Raw genomic sequence first — 15,214 nt, forward strand, 5'->3', positions numbered from 1 at the left:
GAATATAATGTGATATTCTGGGTGGAATCCTGGGAAAAGGTCATTATGTAAAAACTAAGGAAATCTGAATAAAATATGAACTTTAGTTAGTAATAATATATTTGTTCAATTATGACAAACATACCATTCTAATGTAAGATACTAAATTGTAGGGGAAACTGAATGCAGGGTATATGGGAATCTTCTGTACTATCTTCTCAACTTTTCTATAAATTTAAATCTATTCTAATATAAAAAGTTTATGTAAAAAGTAAAAAAAAAAGTTAAGCCAATTATAAAAGTGGACAAAACACTTGAAATCTCTTCACAAAAGAAGATTTCTTTATTGCCAATAGGCATAAGAAAGAATTCTCAGTATTATGACTCCTTAGAAACACAAATTTAAAATATCGTGATATACCACTATATACCTATCAAAATGGCTAAAATTTTAGTGATAGAGAACACTCATGCTGACAAAAATGTTGCTGGTAAGAGAGTAAAATAGTACAACCACTCTGGGAAATTGATAGATTCTAATAAAGTTAAAAATATAAATATCCAGGGGCTCCTGGGTGGCACAGTCAGTTAAGCAACTGACTGGGTTTCAGCTCAGGTTGTGATCTCCAGGTCATGATCTCAGGGTCATGAGATCAAGCCCCACATCAGCTCTGTGCTGGGCGCGGAGTCGGCCTGGGATTCTCTCTCCCTCTCCCTCTGCCCCTCCCCAATGCTCTCTCTTTCTAATAAATAAATAAATAAATAAATAAATAAATAAATAAATAAATCTATCTTTAAAAATATATATAAATGTCCCATGACCTAGCAATTCTACTATTAGGTTTATACTCAAACAAAAAGAGCATACAAGTGCACAAAAAGATTCCTATAAGAATATTCATATCAGCTTTATTCACAATATCCAAAACCAAAAATAGCTCAAGTGTCCATCAACTATAGCGTATTCACACATTGGGATAACACTCATTGATAATACCAAATGATCTACTGATACACATGACAAAATGGATGCATCTAAAAAATATTATGTTGCATGAAAAAAAAAAGCCAGACACAAAAAGTATATTCATTTATGGGAATTTCAAGAAGAGGCAAAATTAATCTATGGGTATAGAAATCAGAATGGTGATTATTTCAGTGGGGGTGGGGTGAGGATCGACTGTGTTAAAAAACAAAATTCAACCAAGTAAATTTGAAGATCTAATTGGCTTTATTAAGCCATTCATGAACCAGGCAGCATCCCATGTAGCAAGCAGAGAGATGCTCCAAAGAATTGTACAAAATGGAAGGTTTTTATAGGAAGGAGGGTGGGGCAAGGAAGTTATTCGCCAAAGAAAAGAAAGTTGTTGAGTATTTTTAAGGATACAGAATACTATACATTTTTACAGTAAAATTTTTCTTATCTTTCTAGGGATAGAAGCCAAGCTATTAATTCAGGTATCTCATGGGTATGGTTTGTTCTGGCACAAATCAACAATCAGGTTTGTAGAATCAGAAGGTTTTTTGCAGGGTAGGGGCAAAAAGATATGATAAGGCTTGACCATCAGCAATGAGAGTCACAAGAAAAAATAATATGTTAACCCAGGGGCTACAATTTATTCCTAATAACAGGCCATTGTAAGAAGAACTTAGATAAAGACAGTTAGGTATTTTGGCTAGTATATGGGTTTCAGGCAAGAGAGAGGAATTAACAAGTAAGAGATTCAGTCCATACAGCAAATAACCTATGAAAGCAGTGAGTTTTTCAATATTATAGGGTTTTACCACCAACTAAGGAGTCTTACCACCAACTAACTTGCTTGTGTAATACAGCAACAAGTTATGAGGACAAGTAACAGGCCCAATATCTCTATCCAACAGTCCTTCATGATTAATTCCCCAAAGAATCTGAAGGGTGTTCTCCAAGTTAAAATGCCAAGTATAAGCCCATTCATGGAATTCTTCATTTCATGCAAAGAGATCCACAAGAAGGAGTGTAAGGACACACATTACAAATACTGTCATATTACTTCATAGACAAATAGATAAAGGAGCTTCCCCAATAAAATGATTATGAAAAGTGTTATAAAGAAAATAACAAGTTACTGTTTTTTTTTTTTAAAAAAGACACTGTACCCATCAATTGTGCCTCTTTGGTGATCCTAGAAATTTGGCCCTCCCATATTGTTTCATGAAATTTCTAAGTTTATCAGCTGCCCAGTGCATCAGCTGATGAGTCATTTCCATCAGGGGTCTTTTTATGGACTGTGGCTATACCATAAATTAGTCAGTGGACTGAAACTACAACCGTTGTCAGCCTAATAAGGTTTTTCTTTGCAGGATGCTCTAGATTAAACATCCTTTTTTTTCTTTCTGTTTTTCTTTAGGATTTTATTTACTTATTTGACAGAGAGATAGAGCACAAGTAGGCAGAGAGGCAGACAGAAGCAGGCTCTCCGCTGAGCAGGGAGCCCAACATGAAGGCTTGATCCCAGGACCCTGGGATCATGACCTGAGCCAAAGGCAGACGCTTAACCAACTGAGCCACCCAGGGGCCCCTGAATTGAACATCCTTAAAAAGGAGTTGTAGATTGTCCTTTGGGAGGGAATTAATTGCCTATGAGGGCCTTGGTTTTGATAGATTTTAAGGCAGTAGTCCTTGATGCTCGATCAGCCAAAAATTTGTCTTTGCTTTTGCTGAGTCTAATTTTGAATCTCCAGGAAACTTGATAATGGCCAACGTGGATGCAAGTTTGTCAAAAATATCAAAAGGTTTTAGACACCTGACTAAATAGGATTGCAATTATGAATCAATACTTAATTATGTATTTGACCACAGTGACAACAAAAAATTTTAAAGGCAAATACCAGGAGGTTACATAGTTGAGCAAAATCCATAAAAGACCGATAAAGCATAGAAAATTATTTTGATAAAACACAAAATCTTTGCTTTCCTTTTTTAATCTCCTCTCAGGTTGCAGACCAGGAAAACTTTGTCCTTTTAGCAAATGAAAGAATATTAAGTGTCGGTTTTATATAAGTAAATTACAGTATGAAATTCATTCTTTTTTTTTTTGAAATCCATTCATTTTTATAGGTTCATCCTGACATTGTTCTGCTAGACTGGGAATGACAGAACGGGGGCGGGGGGCAACAGGATTCCCATATTGCTGAAGAGGGTTGCTCTAAGTTGAGTGGGCAGAATAAAGATTTAAAAGATGGGGACAAGTTCTAAACAGATGGTAGAGGGCATCAATATCAAAGAAGCCATCACCAGAATCCCAGAATTGCAAGTAGTTTTAAAAAATGGGGGAGGTTCCTTTTTTTCATTAAACTTATCTTTTTATTATAAAAACAATGTATGTTCAGTATAGAAAATTTGGAAAATATAAGTAAGGAAAAAGCAAGTATTTGTGATCTTATCACCCAAAGAGATAACCACTGTTGACATTTTAATATTCTCGTCCTTACACACATACATGCAGACATGCAGACATCATTTCAAATAATTAAAAGAAAGTCAATATATTCATTCAGCTTTTTAAATATGTTCCACTCAGCAGTAAAGTGTGATTTTAATTGTTATCAGTTCCTAAAGTTTTACCATTGATTTTCTTACACTGTAGACCTATTACATAAAATATTTTGACTTCATTTTTGCAAATATTTATACTGCTGGTCTTGTTTTCCTGCCTAATTGCACTGACTTTCCAGAACAATGGTAATTAGTTGTGATAAAATATGCTTATCATGTTCCTGACTTCACTGGAATTGTATGTAACTATGTGTGTAAGTGTGTATGTGCATTTGTATGTGATGTATGTGTGTCTGCATTGATGGTACTGCGTGAAAGGGGTCCTGAGAGTCTGTGATTGATTCATAGGGTGGGATAAGTAACCATCAGTAAAGATTAGGGGATTGAATAAATTCAGAACAGACAACTCTTCCAGCTTTTGGAAGGTAAGAAAGGATGAAAGATGAAGGAAAACTAAAGGCTGACTTGCCAATACTTTTTCTAAGACAGTAGTCACTGGTAGAAATTCATTTATATGCCATTTTTTGGAAAGAAAGGGATGAGCCTGGATCTAGACAGGAAACAAACCATTTAGAATCCCTTTTGCTGTATTGGGGCAACAACACTTGAAAGCAGTCCCAGGATCTGTGCAGTAGCTAAATCAAGCAAAGCCTGCTCGTACAACAGGGCTTTTGCACCCCACAGAAAACCCAGGAGGGAGGCCTGTGAGGGCCAAAACATGTGACTGGTGCAGAGGCCAGGCTAAGCATAAAGCTCTCAAGAAGAGAAAGTGGGCCGCAATCACAGATGTGTAACCAAACACAAGAAAATTCCTCGCTCCAGGTGCCACTGGTTCACTGAACTGTGATGTAAAGCTATGTCAAGCAGCATTCACGCTTAAGATTGAAAAGGGTGAAGTTCTTTTAAACAAAGATTGCTGCCTGGCTATAAATCTTAAAAGACAAGGCAACAGGGGCGCCTGGGTGGCTCAGTCCTTAAGCGTCTCCCTTCAGCTCAGGTCATGATCCCAAGGTCCTGGGATCGAGCCCCCGCATTGAGCCCCCGCATCGGGCTCCCTGCTCCGCGGGAAGCCTGCTTCTCCCTCTCCCACTCCCCTGCTTGTGTTCCTTCTCTCGCTGTGTCTCTGTCTGTCAAATAAATAAACAAAATCTTAAAAAAAAAGACAAGGCAACAAAATATGAGCCCATCAAAGAGCGATTGCAGCCTGGCTTTGAGGAGTGACCACTGTGCATGTACAGGACAGAAAGGATGACTGTTCTTGTATTGGCCTTCTCCCTGGCCACACAGAACCTTTGTCGCTCAATTTACTGTTGTACAAAAGCAGTGGCTTTCAAACATGTTGGATCATTTCACAGCAAGAAATATTGTGTATTATGTCTCAGCACATACACATATAAAACCATATAAGTAATTGAAGCAAAAGTTTAATAAACTGCCATGTATTGCCTATTTTCAGTACATGCCATGCATGTACTTTCTACTTTTTTAATAAAATTTTTCTGTTTTATTCATATATAGATAATACACCTATAATAAAATCTATAAATTATAGATAAAATTGAAGATACATATATCATCCCTTCATCTATATAAACAGATATACATAATATTTGTATTTTCTACTTAAATAATTGTTCATCATAACTCATCAATGGTTTGTGACCAGTTTGAAAAACCAGAATTTACAATAAATCCTTCCACAGTAGGAAAAAGGGGAAAGCTCTTACAAAAGTTCATGGATTCTTCTCTTCCAAAAGTGCACCTGCTCCCTTGTCTGCATTCTCTCAGCGTCAATGCACATGACATATGCAGAGTTAATGTATGCTTATTATTCTAAGTGTCTTGACATTTTCTCTTTGATTCATTTGTATTTTTAGCTCCTTTTCCAACCTTTTTGAACATTTGTAATCTTTGCTTTTCAGTGACTATTAAGAAGCAGGCAATTGTAAACTATCATAAATTAGCATCCTGTAGTATATTAGCAAACTCATAAAAACATTTCAAAATTTTTGAGATTTATTCTTTCTCATAATAATTTTTTGGTAAAAATTAAAAGCCAAAGCTAGATAAACTGTTTAGCATTTAATGTTTATCTTTTTTGGAAATGATTTAGATATTCAATGTATATCCATTATTTAGTTTAACAGTACAAACTTTGATCTTATTCATATTTAAATTATTTGTTTTTAACAATTATACTTGGATTAGACTTTATTTTTTTTAAAGATTTGATTTATTTATTTGGCAGAGAGAGACACAGCGAAAGAGGGAACACAAGCAGGGGGAGGGTCAGAGGGAGAAGCAGGCTTCCCACTGAGCAGGGAGCCCGATGCGGGGCTCGATGCGGGGCTCGATGCGGGGCTCGATGCGGGGCTCGATGCGGGGCTCGATGCGGGGCTCGATGCGGGGCTCGATCCCCGGACCCTGGGACTATGACCTGAGCCAAAGACAGACACTTAACGACTGAGCCACCCAGGCGCCCACTTGGATTAGACTTTAAACAGTTAACCATCATTTTTCTTAAGTAGACTCTACAACCAGGGTGGAGCCCAATGTGTAGCTTGAATTCACCACCCTGAGATCAAGACCTGAGCTGAGATCAAGAGTTAGAAGCTTAACTGACTGAGCCACCCAGGTCCCCCAACTAACTAACCATCATTTTAAGTTACTTCTTTGGTTGACAAATTTTGTAACACAAAGATAACATAAGCTTATTTGATTAGTAAACCCAGGTAGAAGAAGTTGTTTATCTGCATTATATTTAATGCTGATAACTCTGAAGATATTCTTGTTTTTGTTAAACCAACAAACTTGAATTAGCTTTTATTTATCAAAGATTATCCTAGATTATATGAACTTGAAAGACATTTGGGTTAGACTTTATTCTATTTCTGAGAACTTTAGGAATACTTAATTTATAAGCAGTTGATTTTCCTTAAGCCAATTAAGTGGAAGTGTTTTACAAATTAATTTTGGCAATACCATCCCAAGGTAGCAAAATACCATATGTATAACATACATATACACACACAAATACAGAGATCTTATAGTTTGTTTTTAAATTTTAGTTATGTCTCAGGTAGGAAGCTCAAAAGAATAGCTGGATCCAAATTATGTTTCTAGCAGACAGACTAAGGTTACCTGCTCAGATGACCAAAGTCTTTTATTAAAATATTATTATTATTATTATTTGCATGCTGTGTAAGGAACCTTTTAGAGCTGTTTTGGACTAATTTTGTCCTTTGTATACTATTCAAGGAATGCATTCCATTGTCTCAGAGAAGTTTGGAATCCTCTTTTTTAAGGGTGCCCCAAAGGTTTTCTGGAATGGTCACTGCAATTTTAAATTATCCAACAGTTGTTGTAAAACACTGGGAATCACAAGTTTTCCCACCTTTTGAAACAAAAGAGTACTCCTCAATAGTGAAAACCCTCCATGGCATAATGGGCATTTCTCTGGGCAGTCACCCACCTGATCCCTAAGAAAGGCAACGACCTCAACCAAAAGGAGGGAGGTCGGTACCTAAGAGGACTCACAGTGCAAGGGGAAGGCTCTCCATACACAATCGGTGAGCACAGAAGTCTTCTATGGGTACCGCACAGGTTTCCAGGAGACACCGGCCCTGCTGTGCTGAAGTCACCTCAGGTCCTGCTTCTTACAGTCAGCAGGCATGTCAACCTAAAATTGTCAGGAGGCGATAATTAAGCAAGACTGAGATCAAAGAACTGCAATTTGGCACACACACACTTGCATAGCAATCTAAGTAGTTGCTTAGTGAGAACTTTCACTCCCCCCCCCCGCCCCCGTAGGCTCCACGAAGCGTGGAATGCAGAGTCCAATGAAGGGCTTGAACTCGCGACCGTCAGATCCTGGATCTGACACTCAACCCACGGAGCCACCGAAGCGCCCCTAGCTAATTTTCCGTTGTTGATGGTGGAAAGCTAATCTTGACTGGCTATGATTGATTGCTAAGGCTATCACTAAGCAAAGTCTCTTCCTGTGGCAAGTTACAGGTTTTCGGGCTCAGTCCTTGTAATATTTGGGGTTTGGCGCAATTCAAAACTTCCTGGTTCTACCCAGTGGAGACGTGCACAAAAGCCCATCTCCTTAATGGCTTCCTGGCTCCATTTTAAAACCCCTTCACGCAAGTGACCCCATTTCATTCCACCTTTGATTCTTAACAAGTGGAAAGGAACTCTAAATTTTTGGACTAATATAAATTTTCCCTAATTTGATCTAGATACCAGTTACTTTTAGCAAAATTCACTGGGCTCTGCACTTAAGATTTGTGCACTCTATGTTCAATCATTTACTGTTCGAAAAAAAATTGGGGCGGGGGAAATGTTATCAAGTTAAGATTTTATTTTGTTAGATTTTATTTAAAGTATCCAGTTGGAGTGCGAACTCTCATTTCATCTCGTTTCTTTTTTGGTCTGAAAAGGCCCCACTGATGTTTGAAATATCTCAACCAGAAAAATGGCTGTAGCCTCACCATTCATTTTTAGAAAGAGATCAATACAAGGTGGCACCTCCCTCACCTCCTTCCAGATTTGGGACAGTCCAGCATTTCAAGATGACTGACTCAAGCGTGCACCGTGGGGTTTCCCCTTTTCTCAGCGCAGAGCTGCGGAGTCACGGGAAACAGCTCTCGAGCCGCGGGCACGTGGCACAGATCCTGCATCTTTGTAACCCTTGCCACAACCTGACAAGACACGGCTTTGAGGCGGATTGGAACCGAGGCTGCTACAAGTACAACGCACAGTACTAAACACTATGCAGGGACCGAGAGCCACCGGCCGGCTGGCAACCGCTGTGCTCTTAGTCGTTCTAACAGCCTTCGTAATATTTTGGTGCCCCCTCCCCCTTTTTTAAGAGAGCTACAGGTCTACGCGGTTTTCGTTCTTTCGGGCTCTCTTTTTCCTTCCTTCCTCCTCATTCAGCTACGATAAAAGAACCATTCTCCTCTCTCCAGGATCGGGCCCTGACCGCTGCGCAGGTCGCCTAGGGGGTCTTATTGCCCCGGGACTTGCCTCCGCAGCTTCTCTGCGTCCTTGCGCCTCCCTTTCCTCCCGCCACCTTCAGGCGGCCTGGGCCCACGCCCGCCCCCACAGAGCGCCCGGAGCACGCGTGCGGCGGAGCTGGGCGCGCGGAGCTCCAGCGTGCGGACGGCCCGCCGTAGGCCTTTCCTGTTGCCCTGCTGGGGATGCTGCGCAATGAACTGGTAGAAGTTTGAGAAGTTTGAAAAGAGAAATTTCCATTTGAAAAGCTTTTCATTATTTCCATTCACGGGGTTCTTCAGTTCGTCAAGGGCCCCAAAGCTAAAGACAATGGAATTCAGTAAGTCCCAGGAGAGCGTCCTGGTGCATGTGTGACCCTGTTCTCGGCGACGAGACACAAAAGCGACCATCACCATGACCACTGCCCTCGTAGAGCTACCCTGCTTGGCACAGGAAACCGAAGAAGGCAGCAGAAGCACCCCTCCAGCCCCGAAAACATTCCCGCATGGTGGACAAATGCTCTCCTTCTGACCGCCTATATCCTTCCCGCCCCCTCCAGCACGCACATGCGTCCTGGGCAAGAGGAGGCGTGGCGACGAAGGGCTGTCTGGTGAAGGCGGAGAAACGGCAAGTGCCAATCAGGCGAGCCCACCGACTTGCAGCTTCCCGTGGAGCCAACTTGCCTCAGACCGCGGGGACGCTAGCATTTGAGGCGGTGGGGCAAATGGGACGAGACCGTTGGGTTGCCCTTTTGTCTTCAGAATCGTTCAACGCGGGGCTTCACCTGATGAACACGCTGCGTCGACTCCGATCCTGGTTTTCCAAGGCTTTGGAACTTCTGTTATCTAGCGGGTGGCACGTCCGGGAGGTTAGCAGGTACTTACTACCTAAGGAGGGAGGAAATGACAAGAAACGGGTCTCTGTGGCGCAATCGGTTAGCGCGTTCGGCTGTTAACCGAAAGGTTGGTGGTTCGAGCCCACCCAGGGACGTGTGTCTGACTTTTAACTCAATTCGGCGTCTTTCCTTCTGTTTATCACCTGCAGATTTCCTCACATAAAATCTATGTTATTGGATTCTGGGTCCTACCACCTCACATCAGCTAACCCTTAAGTAACACCAACCCACCCCACCTCCCCAACCTCATTCTCTCAGAATATCTGCTGGCCTATCATCTTTATACCCCTGAACAGGAACTCAGACAGAAATAAGAACCCAGGTTCTGGTGGGGTAGATTTTTTTATTCTGCCCTTAAAGATTGGATGAATGTTAAACTTTTGTGACTCAGTTTTAGAAAAGTCTAAATTTGCATTCATTGTTCAAAATTGCTTACTTTGGGAAGATTGTTCTTAAGGGTGCTTACTTTTTTTAAAATTAAGACTATTATTTTTTAGAGCAGTTTTAGGTTCACAACAAATTGAGGGGAAGGTACAGAGACTTCCCATACATACTTCCTGCCCTCCACCCCCACATGAATTGCCTCCCTCATTGTCAACATCCCCCACTGGAGTGCTGCATTTGTTAAACAACTGATGAACCTACATTAGCACATCATAATGTCCCAAAGGCTATAGTTTACCTCGGGGTTCACTCTTGGTGTTCTACATTCTTTGGGTTTGGACAAATGGATCATGAAAGTATTCACCATTAGAGTATCACACAAAGCATTTCCACTACCCCAGAAAAACCTCTCTGCCCACTTTCTGGCACCACTGATCCTTTTACTGTTTCCACAGTTTTGCCTTTTCCAGAAGGTCATATAGTTGGAATCATACAATGTAGCCTTTTCAAATCAACTTCTTTCACGTAGTAATACACATTTAAGATTCACACATTTAAGATTCTTCTATGTCTTTTCAAGGACTGGCAGCTCATTTCTTTTAAGTGTTGAGTATTACTTCCTTGTCTGTATGTATCACAGTTCATTTATCCCTTCACCTACTAACGGACATCTTGGTTGCTTCTAAGTTTTGGCAATTGTGAGTAAAGCTGCTATAGGCATGGGTGGGCAGGTTTTTCTGTGGGTGAAACTTTCAACTCCTCTGACTAATAGCAGGGAGCCTGATTGCTGGCTCCTATATTAAGAAAATATTTTTAGTTTTGTAAGAAAGTGCCAAACTGTCTTCCAAAGTGCCTGTACCATTTTGCATTCCCACCAGCAATAAATGAGAGTTCCTCTGCTCCACATCTTCGCCAACTTTTGGTGTTGATGTGCCTCAGTATTTTCATCTGTAGCATGAGGCCAACAGGGGTAACCTGTGCCCAGGAAGTGCTTGGATTTGGTAATTACTCTATCAATAATGTCCTGAGCAGTGGAATCCTCATCATAATTATCCTTTGCGGTTTTTTGACAGAGGCATTTCTTCTATAGTGTGTGTACTATTTATTTAACCGCTTTCATATTGCTTTTGCAATTAGGTTGGTTATATGGTTTTATGATTCTGAATAGGCTGCAACCATCATTCTTGTACACATACCATTGGCTACCTGTGCAGGTATTTCAATAGTGTACAGAACTGGAAGTGCAACTACTATATTATAGCATTCCTAGGATTCTAATTTTAGGAAATCCTGCAAATTTGCCTTCCAAGGAAGCAGTGCCTAAAAATTATATTCCAATTTATTTCCCAGCCTGTCCATGTCCCTTTCTTCATTTCTTTGCCAAGACAACAATCTTTCTGAATCTCTATGATATTCTTTTTTTTTTTAAAGCTTTTATCTATCTATTTGACAGAGAGAGACACAGCGAGAGAGGGAGCACAAGCAGGGAGAGTGGGAGAGGGAGAAGCAGGCTTCCCGCCGAGCAGGGAGCCCAATGCTGGGCTCCATCCCAGGACTCTGGCTCGATCCCAGGACTCTGGGATCATGACCTGAGCCAAAGGCAGACGCTTAACAAATGAGTCACTCAGGCGCCCCTGTGATATTCTGATAAGGGAAATGGTGCCCTCCTGACTTAACTAAAGGGCAGGTACAACAGAGGGACATCGTGAACATTACACAGAAACATTCTGTTGCATATGTTGGACAGCTAACCTTTCAGGATGCAGTCATTGAATACAGAGTCCTCCAATCACTGTCATTGTTTTCTGTAGTCAGCTAAGTTTAGGGCAGACTGTTTAGAGTGATGGCTTTGCTTCCTGCTAAGTAGCTTATCCAAGGGGAGGAAAGTCTCTCTGGCTCCAGATGGCTTTTCCTCTTTTTAAAAATAAATCTGGGGGCACGTCGCTGGCTCAATTGAAAGAGCCTCTACTCGTGATCTCCGGATCGTGAGTTTGAGCCCCATGTTGGCTGTGGAGATTGCTTAACTAAATAAAACTTTAAAAAATAAATGTTGGTTTTGCTTTTATTTGATGAAAACAATCTCCAATGCCTGTTCTCCTTGCTATGCAATGGTGAGCTGGCATGCAGATAACTGTCTCTACAGTATTCCTTGGCAGTTTTTGTTTTTTTGCTATGTCCATAAAAATTAGCCCATCTGAGACATATCATTGGAGCCAATAGAATCCTACCCTTGACCAACTCTTCCTGCCCACGTGAACCATTAGTACTATTGGCTGAGTTCTTCTATTGAATCTCATGAGCAGAAAGTGAGCTCTTTGCCTTTTACATACTAAGTGGGGTGATTGGAAAACTCTTCTCTCTCTCTCTCTAAATGTGCGTGCATCATTATTTTCTCCTATCAGCAGGCATCAGTGTGTGATTGTGGTTTAATTTTATGAAGTATTTTCCTGGGGCTAATCTCTGATGAGTGGCAGTTGACAGGGATCTCTATTCCCTGGTAGGTTGTAGATGACAACTAATCTAGCCTGTGACACTTTTTGATTGTCTGTTGTCCTGAGGATTCTGGTCGGTATTTTCTGGTATTTACTTCGGAATGTTATTGTTTGCTGAGATCACATATATATTTCTGTATATTGTGGGTATGTGGGTGGTGCTGTGGATATTCTTACGTGTTCTCTTGACTTTCTGAAAAAGTTTAACAGAGTAATTTGCTGTTTTCAGTGTTCTGACATTTCAAAATCTTATGCCTTGGTGTTGTGCACTGCACAGCTTCTCAGACCTTCTCAAACTTCATTCCTTGTCACGTGTTGTTGTTGTTGTTGTTGTTATTGTTGTTTTTTGCATAGTGCTTGCTTTTTATCACAGCAACCACCAAAATCCAGCTTTGTGAAGAAATGATATCATTGAAAAGAATGTAGCATAATCTAATGTTCATGAATTTTACTGTATGTAAATTACATCTCTATAAACCTGACTTAAAAAATTTGTTTAAAAGACTGACAATCCCAAATGCTGACAGGATGAGGAGCACTGCAATCTCTTAATTCTGGAAAAAGTAAAAATAAATTCCAAAACTGTTGGAAAAAAAAATTGGCAGTGTCAATTGAGGGTCATGCATTCATGGTTATATACTATGGCCCAGAAATTCGACTTTTAGCTACATACCTTAGTCCTGTGCTGTGCAATATGAAAGTTCAAGCCACATGCAGCTACTGAACACCTGAAACGTTGTTAGTATCACATGTTGCAATGACAATAGTTTTGATATAGTAGGTCTAGTACAATATTAAAATAGATTTCATCTCTTTCATTTTACTTTTTAAAATGTATCTACTATGGAGTGCCTGGGTGGCTCAGTGGTTTTAGTGGTTGCCTTCAGCTCAGGTCATGATCCCAGGGTCCTGGGATCAAGCCCCACGTCAGAGCCTGCTTCTCCTTCTCCCCGCTTGTGCTCTCTAGCTCTCCTTCTCTCAAGTAAATAAATAGAATCATTTGAAAAATGTATCTACTAGAAAAATTAGAATTACATGTGACTGGCATTATATTTCCATTGGAACGGGCTGTCCTAGAGAAATGTATATGTCCACTAACAGACATATAAAAGAATGTTCATGTAAATTCATAATATCCTAAACTGGAACCAACTCACACGTCCGAGAGCAGAATAAATATATCGAGACATAATTCATACAAGGAATATGGAAACAACTACATGGAAAACATGGATAAATTTCAGACATGATGTTGAGTGAAAGAAGTCAGACCAATGCCTCTCTCCCCAGCCCCAAAAAACAGTATATGCTTTACGATTCAATGTCTGTGAAAGCAAAGGCCAAGAAAAATTAACATATATTGATAGAAGTGTGGGGCAGTGTGGTGTGGGGGTTTGGGATGGAGATGCCTCTGTGAGCTCTTGGGTGGGAAAAGTCATGAGGAAGATGTCTGTGCTCTGTTAAAGTTCTGTACTTTAGTTGGTACTACCTCGGTGCTTGTTCAGGTTGGCTTACGTTGGTAAAGGTTTTTTAGTGGTACACGTTTTGTACTTTATATTTAGTAGGCCTTGGTTTGAAAACGTTTGAAGCCACTTGGCTGTGCGAAAGTGAAGTTGATTCTTCTTCTGGTTTGGCCAAAGCAAGTAGGCAAAGTAAGTTGAAACTATTTGTTGTGATATTTTTTGTTCTCCTCGGATGTTTGGCTTTCCTCCGCTATCTGCTATCTAATTACTTCTGTATTGCTCACAGCCAATACCTTAAGCTGACATCCAACTGCTAAAGGTGTGTCAAGCAGAGAACAAAATCTGCTCTTTTCAGAATAATTATGACTCAACAGGGGTGGTGGTGAAGTTGAGAAATCCTGATGGAGAAAGTAGTTCAGTTAGGCTTCATTAAGAGATGCCAAGGGAAGGACCCTGGCAGGTATTGCAGAAAGTGGGGGAGGCGGGGGCAGGGAGTCACCACATTCATCCCACAACTATACTTTCAAGAACTTTTGGGAGCATTCACAAATAGCCAAAAATATTGACCTGATGAGTTAGGCAGCTTCACCAAATGAACTGTCTAGACTAGCTGTTTGCCGGCTTCCAGCTCATCTGTTTGCCAAGGAAAGGAAAACAAAAACAAAATATTCTCAAGCCTTCTGTGGGTTTTTTTTTCTTTCCCCTCTCTTTTCTGTCTCTTTTATACATCCTGTTTTTCTCTTTGTTTAGTGACAACATCCTTATGTCTTCACATTTCTATAAGTCGACTTGAGTGAGATAACTCATTCAAAATCTCTTTCCTACTAATAATGAAATATAATTTTCATATTAACCTCTGTATACACATCATAGCTAGCTTTGAAATACGTTCAGCGTTGGAGACGCTTCTCTGGAAAATGTACCCCTTGGAACATCCGAAGACAGGTCCTTTTTAGTCTTTAAATAAGGCCAATCCCCAGTTACCCTATGGTCAGCACACCCATTGTCATTTTCTCTGTGTCACTCTCCTTTGTGTCCCACCCTCAGCTTCCGGTGGACCTCGGAGACCTGTTGTGCTTTCGCTCTGTCTAGGATGCTCTTTCACTCTCTGGGACAGACTTGGGGAATGAAGGGTATTGGTATCCAGAGTCAAAGCCCCTAAGGTGCCAGAGCTTTGCTGGGCTTGGCCCTCTGGCTCCCATGGAAGGTCAAAACCTCGCCATCACCATTTAAGTCCTACCTCAGAACTTTGTCTTTACTCTTTAATGACCAGTAAAGCCATTGCTTCTCTGACTTCCGTTCTTGTTCCGCAGTCTTGTCTGTGCTGTCGAGAAATTCGCTTTGCAAAATTCAGTAAAAACGCTGCTCTTGGGAATCAGATGCAGTGTCCTGGGGATGGGACAAAAATTCTACCAGAGCCCCACAATGGCTGATATGACTCTCTTACTGCTGCATCACCTAATCCCCA

The 15,214-nt window shown here is 40.7% G+C and overlaps 1 non-coding gene across 1 annotated transcript; it reads left to right on the top strand.

The window, feature by feature from the left end:
* Window positions 1-9,428: 9,428 nt before the first annotated feature.
* On the top strand, window positions 9,429-9,502 carry TRNAN-GUU. Its single transcript has one exon. It is a non-coding gene; the product is annotated as a tRNA-Asn (tRNA).
* Window positions 9,503-15,214: the final 5,712 nt, after the last annotated feature.

This window comes from Zalophus californianus, chromosome 4 (genome assembly GCF_009762305.2).
Source record: "Zalophus californianus isolate mZalCal1 chromosome 4, mZalCal1.pri.v2, whole genome shotgun sequence".
In the NCBI taxonomy this organism is placed as follows: Eukaryota; Metazoa; Chordata; class Mammalia; order Carnivora; family Otariidae; genus Zalophus; species Zalophus californianus.